The sequence below is a fragment of the Elephas maximus genome, chromosome 13 (assembly GCF_024166365.1).
Source record: "Elephas maximus indicus isolate mEleMax1 chromosome 13, mEleMax1 primary haplotype, whole genome shotgun sequence".
Lineage (NCBI taxonomy): Eukaryota > Metazoa > Chordata > Mammalia > Proboscidea > Elephantidae > Elephas > Elephas maximus.
The window spans coordinates 101,909,396-101,924,582 of NC_064831.1; positions in this window are offsets into that span (position 1 = coordinate 101,909,396).

The window sequence follows — 15,187 nt, forward strand, 5'->3', positions numbered from 1 at the left end:
CCACGTATTAGGCTATAAAGCAAGATTTAACAGAATCCAGAATATCAAAATATTACAAAGCATCTTTTCTGACCATAAAGCCATAAAAGTAGAAATCCATAATAGAAAAAGCAAGAAAAAAAAAAAATCAAACACATGGAAACTGACCAACACCTACCTTAAAAGCTATCGGATTATAGAAGATATCAAGGACAGAATAAAGAAATTCATAGACTCAAATGAGAATGAAAACACATCCTACCAGAATCTTTGGGACACATCAAAAGGAGTGTCAGAGTTTCATTTATAGCAATAAAAAACACAAATCCAAAAAGAAGAAAGGGCCAAAATCAAAGAATTAACCTAAGAACTTGAACAAACAGAATGAGAACACCAAAAGAAATCCTCAGGAACCAGAAGAAAGAAAATATAAAAATTAGAGCAGAGTTAAATGAAATAGAGAATAGAAAAACATTCAAAAGACTTGACGAAATTAAAAACTGGTTCTTTGAAAAGATCAATAAAATCAATAAACCATTGGCCAAATTGACAAAAGAAAGACAGGTGAGGAAGCAAATAACCTGAATAAGAAATGAGATAGGCTCTATCACAATGGACCAAACTGAAATTAAGAGAATTGTAACAGAATACTACGAAAAACTCTAACAAATTGAAAACCTAGAGGAAATGGACAAATTTCTAGAAACATGCTACCTACCTAAAATAACACAGAGGTAGAACAACTAAATAAACCTATAACAAAAGAAGAGATTGAAAAGGTAGTTAAAAAACTTCTAACAAAAAAAAAAAAGCCCTAGCTCTGATGGCTTCACTTGGGAATTCTACCAAACTTTCAGAGAAGAGTTAACAACACTACTGCTAAAGGTATTTCAGAGCACAGAAAAGAAAGGAATACTCTCAAACTCATTCTATGAAACCAGCAAAGCCCTGATACCAAAACCAGGTAAAAAAAAAAAAAATTCTTTTTTAGGTAAAGATGCCACAAAAAAAGAAAATTGCAGGCCTATATCCCTCATGAATTTAGATGCAAAAGTTCTCAACAAAATCCTAGCCAATAGAATTCAACAACATATCAAAAAAAATCATTCACCATGACCAAGTGGGATTCACATCAGGTATGCAGGGATGGTTTAACATTAGAAAAACAATCAGTGTAATCCACCACATAAATAAAACAAAAGACAAGAACCACATGATCCTATCATTTGATGCAGAAAAGGCATTTGACAAAGTCCAACACCCATTCATGATAAAAACTCTCAACAAAATAGGAATAGAAGGGAAATTCCTTAACATAATAAAGGGCATTTACCCAGAGCCAACAGTCAACATCACCCTAAATGAAGAGAGTCTGAAAGCATTCCCCTTGAGAGTGGGAACCAGACAAGGATGCCCTCTATCACCACTCTTATTCAATATTGTGCTGGAGGTCCTAGCCAGAGCAGTTAGGCAAGAAATAGAAATATAGGGCATCCAAGTTGGTAAGGAAGAAGTAAAGGTATCTCTATTTGCAGATGACATAAACTTATACACAGAAAGTCCTAAAGAATCCAGAAGAAAATTATTGGAACTAATAGATTTCAGCAAAGTATCAGGATACAAGATAAACATACAAAAATCAGCTGGATTCCTCTACACCGACAAAGAGTGTCAAAGAAGAAATCACCAAATCAGTACCATTTACAATAGCCCTCAAGAAGATAAAATACTTAGGAATAAATCTGACCAGAGAACTAAAAGACCTATACAAAGAAAACTACAAAACATTACTGCAAGAAACCAAAAGAGACCTACATAAGTGGAAAAACATACATTGCTCATGGATAGCAAGACTCAACATTGTGAAAATGTCTCTTCTACCCAATGTGATCTACCGATACAATGCAATCCCTTTTCAAACTCCAAAGGAATTTTTTAGTGAGATGAAAAAACAAATCACCAACTTCATATGGAAAGGGAAGAGGATAAGTAAAGCATTACTGAAAAAGAAGAACAAAGTGGTAGGCCTCACTCTACCTAATTTTAGAACCTATTATACCGCCACAGTAGTCAAAACGCCTGGTACTGGTACAACAACAGATACATAGACAAATGGAACAGAACTGAGAATGCAGACATAAATTTATCCACGTATGAGCAGCTATTTGACAAAGGCCCAAAGTCCATTAAATGGTGAAAATACAGTGTCTTTAACAAATGGTGCTGGCCTAACTGGATATCCATCTGCAAAAAAATGAAATAAGACCCATACCTCACACCATGCACAAAAATGAACTCAAAATGGATCAAATGCCTAAATATAAAAGCTAAGACAATAAAGATTACAGAAAAAAAATAGGGACAATGCTAGGAACCCTAATACATGGCATAAACAGTATACAAAACATTACCAACAATACACAAACACCACAAGAGAAACTAGATAACTGGGAGCTCTTAAAAAAAATCAAATACTTATGCTCATCCAAAGACTTCACCGAAAGAGTAAAAAGACGACCTACAGACTGGGAAAAAGTTTTTGGCTACCACAAATCCGATCAGCTTCTAATCTCTAAAATCTACAAGATACTGAATTAAAAAATGGGCAAAGGATATGAACAGACACTTCAAGAAAGCATGCATTCAGGTGGCTAACAGGTGTGTGAGGAAATGCTCATGATTATTAGTCATTAGAGAAATGCAAATCAAAACTATAATGAGATACCATCTCACTTCCACAAGGCTGGCAGTAATAAAAAAAAAAAAAAAACATAAAATAATAAATGTTGGAGAGGTCGTGGAGAGACTGGAACACTTATACACTGCTTGGGAATGTAAAATGGTACAAACACTTTGGAAATCGGTTTGGTGTTGCCTTAGAAAGCTAGAAATAAAACTACCATACAATCCAGCAATCCCACCCCTTGGAATATATCCTAGAGAAATAAGAGCCTTCACATGAATAGATATATGAACACCCATGTTCATTGCATCATTGTTTACATTAGCAAAAAGATGGAAACAACGAAGGTGCCCATCAATGGATGAGTTTATAAACAAATTATGGTATATTCACATGATGGAATACTACACAACAATAAAGAGCAAGGATGAATTCCTGAAACATCTCATAATATGGAGGAATCTGGAAGGCATTATGCTGAGCAAAATTAGTCAGTCACAAAAGGACAAATATTGTATGAGGCCACTATTATAAGAACTGAAGAAAAGGTTTAAACACAGAAAAAAGCATTCTTTTATGGTTATGAGTGTGGGGAGGAAGGGAGAGGGGAGGTATTCACTAATTAGATAGTAAAACAAAAAAACCAAACCCACTGCCGTTGAGTCAATTCTGACTCATAGCAACCCTATAGGACAGAGTAGAACAGCCCCATAGAGTTTCCAAGGAGCACCTGGAGGATTTGAACTGCCGACCTCTTGGTTAGCAGCCGTAGCACTTAACCACTACGCCACCAGGGTTTCCAATTAGATAGTAGACAAGAATTATTTTAGGTGAAGGGAAGGACAATGCACAATACAGGGGAAGTCAGAACAACTGGACTAACCCAAAAGCTAAGAAGTTTCCTGAATACAACCAAATTCTTCGAGGGAAAGAGCAACAGGGGCAGGGACCTGGGGACTATGGTTTCAGGGCACATCTACGTCATTTTTTTTTTATGTCAATTGGTGTAACAAAGTTTATTAAGCAAATGTTGTGCATCCCATTTTGGTGAGAGGCATCTGGGGTCTTAAAAGCTAGCAAGTGGCCATCTAAGATGCATCAATTGGTCTCGACCCACCTGGAGCAAAGGAGAATGAAGAACACCAAATACACGAAGAAAGTATGAGCCCAAGAGAAAGAAAAGTCCATCTAAACCACAGACTCCAACAACCTGAGGCTGGAAGTAGTAGATGGTGTCTGGCTACCACCAATGACTGCCCTGACAAGGAACACAAGAGAACCCCTGACGGAGCAGGAGAAAAGTGGGATGCAGACCTCAAATTCTAGTAGAAAGACCAGATTTAATGGTCTAACTGTGACTGAAAGGACCCCAGAGGTCATGGCCCCTGGACTTTCTGTCAGCCCAAAACTAAAACCATTCTCGAAGGCAACTCTTCAGACAAAGTTTAGACTGGACTACAAAATATAAAATGATGCTGGTGAGGAGTGTGCTTCTTAATTCAAGCAGACACGTGAGACTATGTGGGCAGCTCCTGTCTAGAGGCAAGATGAGAAGGTAGAGGGGGCAGGAGCTGGTTGAATGGACATGGGAACTACAGGGTGGAGAGGAAAGTGCTGTCACATTGTGGGGAGAGCAACTAGGGTTACATAACAATGTGTGTATAAGTTTTTGTATAAGAAACTGACTCAAATTGTAAACTTTCACTTACAGCCCAATTAAAAAAAAAAAAGCATTTATATGATGCCAAATGGTCAATCAACAAATGACTTTAAAACAAAGGTGGGAACGTAAGGGGACAAGGAATCTAGATTAATGGAAATGGAACAACCAGAATGGAAACAGTGATAATGTTCTCACATTGTGAATAATAGAACCAATGTCACTGAACAACTTGTGTAACATTTTTGAATGGGAACCTAATTTGCTGTGTAAACCTTCACTGAAAACACAATAAAATATTATTTAAAAAAAGAAAGCAAATTAAAGGGTGTATGCAAAGTGGTCAAAAGCTAAGATGTCACTCTGAGGACTAAGGTGCACCTGATCCAAGCCGTGGTATTTTTTAGTCACCTCATATGCATTCAAAAGCTGGACAGTGAATAAGGAAAACAAAAGAAGAATTGTTGCCATTGAATTATGGTGTTGGCAAAGAATATCGAATATACCATGGACTACTGAAGAGTGAACAAATCTATCTTGGAAGAAGGACAGCCAGAATGTTCCTTCGAAGAGACTTTGGCCAGACTTTATCTCAGGTGTTTTGGACATGTTATCAGGAGGGACCAGTCCCTGGAAAAGGACATCATGCTTGGTAAAGTAGAGGGTCAGAGAAAAAAAGGATGACCCTTAATAAGATGGATTGACACAACAATGAACTCAAACTGCAGCAGTGGGCTCAAACATAGCAGAGATTGTGAGGATGTTGCAGGACTGGGCAGTGTTTCATTCCGTTGTACATAGAGTTGCTATTCATTGGAACAGATTCAATGGCACCTAACAACAACAATAGGAAACACCCTGTCACGTGTGGAATTTAGTGGGTCAGGGGCAACGGAAAGCTAAGTAAACAGAAAAATAAAACCACATGGTTTCACCTTTAGCATCTTTCCCTCTGGGCTACTTTGGTCTGGCAGAGCAGGTATGGCCAGGTGAAGACCTGGACTTAGCACTGTGGGTCTATGTGGCCAGGTACAATCTACCAGACCTCTCTGAGAGCAAACTTTCCTTACCTGCAAACAAGGGGGATAATTCCTAATTTTTAGTAATAGTTTCTTGCCTGGCCCCGTCTCAGTCCCAGAGCCAACCTGCCAGAGGCAGTGTGTAAATCAGTCTTGCTCTCTGGGCCTAGGATATGGGATATGGAAGCTCAGCACCATTCCTCAGCCTATTCCTAAAGCGACCTTTCTTGTCATCCAGGCCAGAGATCCAGAAGCCAAGCTTTAGCCTGGGGGACACGTGTCCTTAAGACTGAGCCTCTGGCCCTGCTACATTCTAGGTGTCTCTGATACCTAGCTCCTGGCCCTTCCATGAGCATCCACTCTAGGGGTCTTTGGCACCCAGCTTGGCCTGAAAAGGAAGAGAGCCCTTTCAAGATCTAGCAGGACTGACATCTCTTCATTTGCACACTGCTTGCTGTTTGCAGTGGGTATCCTGCTGACCTCAGCCCAAGCTGTCCTGCTGCATCTTGGGTGTGAATCTCCACTGTGGTTGGAGGTCACTGAGAAAGATTCCATTGAGAGGGTGGCTCTGTGTCATCTGTGTGCCTCTTGCCCTCTGGCCAGAATGTAAGCTTTATTAGGGAGGGTTTTTGTGTGTATCTGGTTTGTCACTGCTGTTTCTCCACTGTCTAAAACAGTGACTGGAGCATAGTGGGAACTCAATAAGTAAGCCAGAATGCTGATTGTGTTAATAATAACTGACATTAGGCTAATTTCCAAAATGCAAAGATAACTCATAACCCTACTTTCCCACTTTTACATGTGCCATTTTATCTTTCCCCAATAATATCTGTCCCCAATAGGTTCAATAATTTGCTAGAATGACTTACAGAACTCATGGAGACTACCTAAAATTATAACCAGAAAGAATACAAGTGAAGAGACACATTAGGCAACGTCTGGCAGAGGTTCTGGCATGAGAATTCCATTTTCCCCAGGAAGCTTGATCACATTTCCCTTCTACAAGATAACACACTGGTCCATTGCATTGATGACATTATGCTGATTGGACCTGGTAAGGAAGCAATAACAATGACTTTGAAATTATTGGTAAAACATTTGTGTGCTAGAGGGTGGGAAACTAATCTAACAAAAATTCAGGCCCCTCCACCTCAGTGAAATATCTAGGTGTCCAGTGGTATGGGGCATCTTGAGATATTCCTTCTAAAGTGAAGGATAAATTAATGGATCTGGCCCCTCCCATAAGTAAAAAGGTAGCACATAGTTTGATGGCAACAGATCCCTCATGGGGGTGTGCTACTCCTGCCTATTTATTAAGTGACTCTGCAACGAGTTCAGGCTGCCATGCACGGTCCAATCTGGCTGATCCAATGGTGATTGAAATGTCAGTGATAGAGATGCTGTTTAGAGTCTTTGGCAGGCCCCTACTGGTGAATCACAGTGCAGACTTTTAGGATTTTGGATCAAAGCCCTGCCATCCTCTGCAGATAACTGCTCTACTTTTGAGAAACAGCTTTTGGCTTGCTACTGGGTCTTAATAAAGACTGAACGCTTAAACATTGTCCACCAAGTCTCCATGAGGCCTGAGCTGCCTATCATAAACTGGGTGTTGTCTGATCCACAGAGGCATAAAGTTGGTGGTGCAGTGCAGCACTCTATCATTAAATGGAAGTGGTATACACAAGATTGGGCTTGAGCAAGACCTGAAGGCACAAGTAAGTTGCATGAGGAAGTGGCCCAAATGCCCATGGTCTCCACTTCTGTCACAGTACCTTCCATTTCCCAGTCTGTACTGATGGCCTCATGGGGAGTTTCTTATCTTCAATTGATTGAGGAAGAGAAAACTCATGCCTGGTTTAAAGATGGTTCTGTGCAATATGCAGGCATCATTCAAAAGTAGACAGCAGCAGCACTACAGGTCTTTCTGGGACCTCCCTGAAGGACAGTGGTGAAGGTGAACTCTCCCAACGGGAAGAACTTTGAACAGCACACCTGGTTATTCACTCTGCTTGGAAGGTGAAATGGCCAGATGTGCAATTATATACTGATTGATGAGCTGAGTTCAGTGATTTGGCTGGGCGGTCGGGGACTTGGAAGGAACATTATTGGAACATTGGAGAACAGACTGTCTTGGGAAGAGTTATGCAGATAGACCTCTCTGAATGGGCCAAAGAAGTGAAGATATTTGTGTCTCATGTGAGTGCTCACCAAAGGGTGACCTCAGCAGAGGAGAATTTTAACAATCAAGTGGATAAGATGACACATTCTGTGGAAACCACTCACTTTCTTTCCCCAGCCACCCCTGTCATTGTCCAACGGGCTCATAAGCAAAGTGGCCATGGTGGCAGGGATAGAGCTTATGCATGGGCTCAGCAATATGGACTTTCAGTCACCAAAGCCGACTTGGCTACAGCCACTGCTGAGTGCCCAATCGGCCAACAACAGAGACCAACACTGAGTCCATGATATGACACCATTCTGCAAGGTGATCAGCCAGTGACCTGGTAGCAGGCTTATTACATGGGACCATTTCTGTCATGGAAAGGGCAGCATTTTGTTCTTACTGGAATAGACCCTTACTCTGGTTAGGGATTTGGCTTCCATGCACACAATGCTTCTGCCAAAACTACCGTCCGTGGGCTTACGGGTTGCCTTATTGACCATCATATTAGCTCACACAGCATCACCTTGGATTAAGGACTTGAAGGATTCAGGGTTGGTGATTCCCAACACAATCCCATTCAACTCGCCTATTTGGCCTGTGCAAAAAACAGATGGATCTGGAGAATGATTGTGGACTATCGATAACTTAACAAGTTGGTGATTCCAACTGCAGCTGCTGTTCCAGATGTAGTTTTATTGCTTGAGCAAGTTAATATACCTGGTATGCAGCTATTGAGCTGGCTAATGCCTTTTTCTCCTTTTTCAGGGAACCACTAGAAGCAGTTTACCTTCAGCTGGCAAAGGCAGCAATATACCTTCTATGTCCTACCTCAGAGGTACATCAATTCTCCAACCCTATGTCATAATTTAGTTGGCAGGGATCTCATTACCACCAAGTAAGAAGAGCCAGGGGTACAGCGCATTCTTTGGGCCCAGGGTCTCTGTGCTAAGATGCTCCTAGACCAAGGGAAGATTGATGACAAGGGCCTTCCCTCAGTGCCAACAGAGCAAGTAGGTCTTACCCTGGACCTGGCGCCCTGAATTCAAACTTCTAGCTCCTCAAGTGCAAGAGAATAAATTTCTGTTAGTGAAGTCATCCACTTGTGGTCTTTCTGTTATAGCAGCACTAGGTAGCTAAGACAGTTGGGTAATTGAAAAGGCATGTTTAAATAGGGATTCATAAAAAGTGATAGGGACTTGAGTTATTTTGATCTAGAACATACAGATGTATGTTCATTCAACAGTATTGTGATGTTGGGCTGATGTGTCTCCTCTGTGTGTGTGTGTGCTCTGATTGGAATCCAGCAGCTTTCTTGTATAATCATAATAAACCAAAACAAACCAAACCTGTTGCTGTTGAGTTGATTCCAACTCATAGTGACCCTATAGGACCGAGTAGAACTGCCCCATAGGGTTTCTAAGGAGCCCCTGGTGGATTCAAACTGCTGACTATTTGGTTAGCAGCCACAGCACTTAACCACTATGGCACCGGGGTTTCCAATCATATAATAAGAAACAATATTATATATTATGGTTCCCAGGTTTAAATTTCAGATAAACAACAAATAAATACAAGTATAGGTAAAATATAAGCAAATATTAGTATAGGCATGTCATATATTTCACAGGATATACTTACTGAAAGCATTTTTTTGTTGTTTACCTGAAATTCAAATTCAACTGGGCATCCTGTTTTTGTCTTTTAACCCTAGTAACCAGGTCTAAATCACACCTGTAACTCATTACCTATGGCTTTTAGTTTTCCTTGCATCATTGTTGTAGCTCCTACGGGGAATTCTGGCATAAACAGAGGTGGTATACCCCAGGACAAGCCATATCTGCTGAGTGATCTGTCTGGCACTTGTCCATTGGTGTATGTTCACTCAAATGAAAAACGAGGCCTAGAATTAGAGTGGGCAGAAAGGATGGTACAGCAGGCAGCAGGAAACGCAGCTGCTCCATGTGATAAACAGGCTAGAGTAGAACAGAGATCTGCAACAAAATGCTCAATTTTTCCTCCTCAGGGCAAAATGGAAACACATACACAAACACGTCACATATACACAAACGCATGCACACACATATGCATATACACACACACCTGCACATTCCTCCCATGACTCTTTCAAGGTTATATCTACTCCCCACCCACCCCTGGCTGAAATGTCTGCAGCTCCGCAACTTTGCAGATTCAATGTTTAGGAGCATATTCCCCTTTCATGGCAATATGTGTGAGGAAGGGAAGAAAAGATGCTTTTATTGAACTTGAAATGCGCCCCTTTTCAGATGAGAACAGTTTGTCTGCTCTGATATGTACTGGTGGACTGAGGTGGATTCTTTGGTTTGGGCCCTGGTCTTTTCAGATTTGCAGTTGAATTATAAAAACCCTTCCTGAGGTGAGGAGGGGGGAGAGTAAGGTGTGTTTTCCACACAGACAGTGGATTCTTCAGAAAGCTTTAAAAATTATTATTTTACACACATATATATTAGAATTTAATGAGTGTGTACATGTATACATAAACTTTTTTTCTCTGCTTAGAACTTGTGAAAAGAGCTCTTGTACTAAAAATAAGACCATCAGTTTTTATTCTCTATGTTGGGATTGCTCTGAAAAAAAAATCTAAGTCATTTTTAAAATACTGTATCCATTCCCTGAGGCGAAGTATCCAGTAATAAAACTTACATTTATCTTATTTCCAGATATATAGTTCAGTTACAGATTCAAGGCCCTTAAATCTGGGACCCACTGACTGAAGGAGAGGTTAGGCAGGTCCCCATGAAGAAGGGTCCTGTGACACCATGGCAAGGATATACAATAATGACACCGCCAGCCCTTCCCCAAAGGAACCTATGGCCCTTTACTCAGGTAATCATCATCTGGGGAAGGGGCATATCCAGGGCATACCTCCTTCCTCAAAGTTTAAGAACTGTGCAGAGGTAGCCCAGCTTGAGTGTTCCCTGTAGGGCTAGCTGAGGCCTCCGTGCCATTTCTCCCTCTGCCCAGTCCTGCTTGCCTCCCCATCACAGGTGCTGTTCCTGAGTGCACTCCCAATAAACCTCTTCCACACAGTTCTCAGTGCCTTAGTCTGTTTCCCGAAGAACTCAATTCTTAGGACCACATTGTTATATACAAATTAATGAAATGATTGTCACTTGGGCCAATTAAAATTGCAGGTGTAGATAATTTTGGCAAAAGCTAGTAATGGTGAGTGGAATTGCTGGAGGGTATTTTCATCCACCTGTTGCTGCAGGTGATGCTGTGCAATCAATCACAGTAGTGAGGTAGATATTATCAATCCTCCTACACTGCCTCTGGCTTCCTCACAATCGTGTCACAATCGTCTCAACTTCAAGAGAGTGGTGGATAATGGGAGCCGCAAAGCATCCTTTGCTTTCTGAAATATAGTTACTATTATTTTGCTCAATCTGTAAAGATAGAGGGAGGAGGAGTGAAAGGTTCCATTCTCCTTCCCAAGTGATGACAGACAATTCATTGCTGCTTGAATCAAACATCTGTCTAGTTTGGGTAAAATTTTGCTGAAGATCATTCAAAAGTGTTTGCAGCAATACATCAACAGGAAGCCACAAGAATTTCAAGCCAGATTCAGATGAGGACGTGGAACAAGCAATATCATTGCTGATGTCAGATGGACCCTGGCTGAAAGCAGAAAATACCAGAAAGATGTTTACCTTTGTTTTATTGACTATGCAAAGGCATTCAACTGTGTGGATCATAACATATTATGTATAACACTGTGAAGAGTGGGAATTCCAGAACACTTAATTGTGCTCATGAGGAACCTATACACAGATCAAGAGGCAGTCTTTCAACAGAACAAGGGGATACTGGTTTGTTTAAAGCCAGGAAAGTGAGCACAAGGGTTGTATCTTTTCACCGTATTTGTTCAATCTGTATACTAAGCAAATAATCCAAGAAGCTGGACTATATGAAGAAGAACTTGGCATCAGGAATGGAGAAAAACTCATTAACAATCTGGTTTATGCAGATGGGAAACCCTGGTGGAGTAATGGTTAGTAGCTATGCTGCTAACCAAAAGGTCGGCATATGGAATCCACCAGGTGCTCCTTGGAAAGCATATGGGGCAGTTCTTCTCTGTCCTATAGGATCACTATGAGCCAAAATCCACTCGACGTTGGATAACGGTTTCATGCAGATGACACAACTTTGCTTGCTGAAAGCAAAGAGGACTTGAAGAACTTATTAATGAAGATCAAACACTACAACCTTCAGTATGGATTACACCTCAACATAAAGAAAATAAAAATCCTCACAACTGGACCAATAAGCACCATCATGATAAACAGAGAAAAGATTGAAGTTGTCATGAATTGATTTTACTTGGATCCACAATCACCATCCATGGAAGCAACAGTCAAGAAATAAGAAGACCCATTGCATTGGGCAAGTGTGCTGCAAAAGACCTCTTTAAAGTGTTAAAAAGCAAAGATGGCACCTTGAAGAGTAAGGAGTGACTAACCTCAGCCATGGTGTTTTCAGTCGCCTCATATGCACACAGAAGCTGGACAATGAATAAGGAAGACCAAAGAAGAATTGAATTATGGTGTTGGTGAAGAATATTGAATATACCATGGACTGCCAAAGAACAAACAAATCTGTCTTGGAAGAAGTATAGCCAGAATGCTCCTTAGAAGCAAGGATGGCAAGGCTCTGCCTCACATACTTTGGACATGTTATCAGGAGGGATCAGTCCCTGGAGAAGGTCATCATGCTTGGTAAAGTACAGGGTCAGTGAAAAAGAGGAAGATCCTCAACAAGATGGACTGACACAGTGGTTGCAACAATTGGCTCAAGGATAACGATGATTGTGCGGGTGGCACAGGACCAGGCAATGTTTCATTCTGTTGTACATGGGGTCTCTATGAGTGGGAACTGACTTGACGGCACTAAACAACAACAATATTCTATTGTATGACTATACCACAACTTGCTTATCCATTCATCCATTGGTGCACACTTCTGTTGTTTCCGTTTATTTGCTATTGTGAGTAAAGCAGCAATGAACATAAATGTGCATATGTCTGTTCATGTCATTATTTTTAGGTCTACTTAGGCGTGGGATTGCTGGATCATAGAGTAGTTCCATTTCAATTTTTTTGGGAAAGTGCCATACTGTTTTCCATAGCGGTTGTACCATTTTACAATTCCACCAGCAGTGGGTAAGAATTCCTATCTCCTCACATCCTTGCCAATATTTGTTTGTTTGTGATTTTTACTGTGCTTTAAGTGAAAGTTTACAAATTCAGTTGGACTGTCATACAAAAATTTATTGACACCTTGCTGTATACTCCTGATTGTTGAGAGTTTTTTTTTTTAATCAGCAAAGGGTGTTGGGTTTTATCAAATGGCCTTTTTTCTTCAACTGGTATGATTGTATAATTGTTTTCTTTGTTTTATGTGATGAATTATATTGATTGATTTTCTAATGTTGAACCGCCCTTGTAATCCTGGTATGAATCCCATTTAATCATGATGTATGATTTTTTTTTATATGTTGCTGAAGTCCACTGGCTAGAATTTTGTTGAAGATTTTTGCATCTATGTTCATGAGGGATATTGGTCTGTGATTTTCTTCTTTTGTGACATCTTTGCCTGGTTTACGTATTAGGGTATACTGGCTTCATAGAATGGGTTTGGTAGTGCTCCTTCCTCTTCTGTTTTTGAAAAGATTTATTAGGATTGGTTTCAACTCTTCTCTGAATATTCTAGAATTCTTTGTAGCCATTTGGTTTTTTTTTGGTGTGTTTGTTGGCTTTTTATATATATATATATGTCACATCTTCAGTCTCTTCTAATAGGTCTGCTTAGATTTCTGTTACTGTTGATGTTAGTTTGGGTAGGTAATGTGTTTCTAGGAATTTGTACATTTCATCTAGGTTTTTAAATTTGTTGGAGTACAATTTTTCGTAGTAATCTGTTATGATCTACTTTATTTCTGTTGGATTGGTTGTAACATCACCAATTTCAGTTCTTAATTTGATTATTTGCCTCTTTTCATTTTTTTCTTTTGTCAGTCTAGCAGTGATTTTTTTTTTTTATTTTATTGATCCTCTCAAAGAACCAATTTCTGGTTTTGTTGATTCTCTCGTTCATCTGTTTTCTCTTTTGTTTATTTCTGCTCTGAACTTTATTATTTCTTTTCTTCCGATAGCTTTAGTATTCTTTTCCTCTGCCTTTTTCTCTTTGTTCAGGTTGTCCTTTTAAGTGATTCATTTTGGATCGTTCTCATTTTTTAATATAGTCATTTATTGCTCTGAATTTCCCTTTGAGTATTGCTTTTGGTTTGTCCCAAAGGTTTTGATATGTTGTGTTTTCATTTTTGTTTGATTCTAAGTATTTTTTAATTTCATGTTTGATTTCTTCTATGACCCAATAGCTTTTTTTTTTTTTTTTGTCATAGTGTGTTATTTAGTTTCTATGAATTATTTTTTTCTTAGTATTCCTGTTGTTCTTTTTTAGCTTCATACCGTTATGGTCAGAGAAGATGTTTTGCGTAATTTCTATCTTTTTAAATTTGTTGAGACTTGTTTTGTGTTCTAGTATATGGTCTATTCTGGAAAAATAATCTATGTGTGCTGGAAGAAAATGTGTACTGTTCAGATGATGAGCTGAGCGTTCTATATTATATCTGTTAAGTCCAATCTGTTAAGTCCAATTGACCGGAAACCCTGGTGGCGTAGTGGTTAAGTGCTACGCTGCTAACCAAGAGGTCAGCAGTTCAAATCTGTGAGGTGCTCCTTGGAAACTCTAAGGGGCAGTTCTACTCTGTCCTATACGGTCGTTACGAGTCAGAATCGACTTGATGGCAGTGGGTAAGTCCAATTGCCTTATGGTTTCATTTAAGTCCTCAATATCCTTAGTGATCTTTTTTTTTTAGATGTCTCTCTAGAATTGAAAGTGATACGTTGAAGTCCCTTACTATTATTGTGGAGTTGTCTATTTTTTCTTTCATACTTGTCTATTTGTTTCATGTACGTTGAAGTATTGATGTTAGTTGCATATATATTTATAATTGCTATGTTTTCTTCCTGGATTGACCATTTTATTATTATACGATGCCCTTCTTGATCTCTTGTAATAGATTTTGATATAAAGTCTATTTTATCTGACATCAGTATGGCCACCCCTACTCTTTTTTGGTTACTGGTTGTATGGAATTTTTTTTCCATCCTTTAATTTCAGTCTCTTTATGTCCTTATGTCTAAGGTGTGATTTTTGTAGGCAGCAAAAGAATGGATTTTTTTTTTTTTTTTTAGTTCATTTTGTCACTCTGCCTTTTACATGGGCAGTTCAGACCATTTCCATTTAAGGTTTTTACTGAAAATGTAGTGTCTACTGCATTCATTTTGCTCTTTGTATTTTGAGTGTTTTATATTTCCATTGTCTTTTTATTCTCACTTTTTTTGTTTGTTTGTTTTGCTGCTTTCCTGTGGTAAGCATTTTGATTTCTTCTTTTTCTTCTGTGTAGTTTTTCTATTTGATTTCTTAATAGTTACCACACATATTACATTGCACAACTTGCAATTATGACAATAATTAACTTACAAACAAGAAACATACAACTTTAACATACTAAATATATTCTTGTTCTGCTCCCCTCTCTCAATTTTCTGTTGGTGAGAGTCCATTAACATCATTGCACA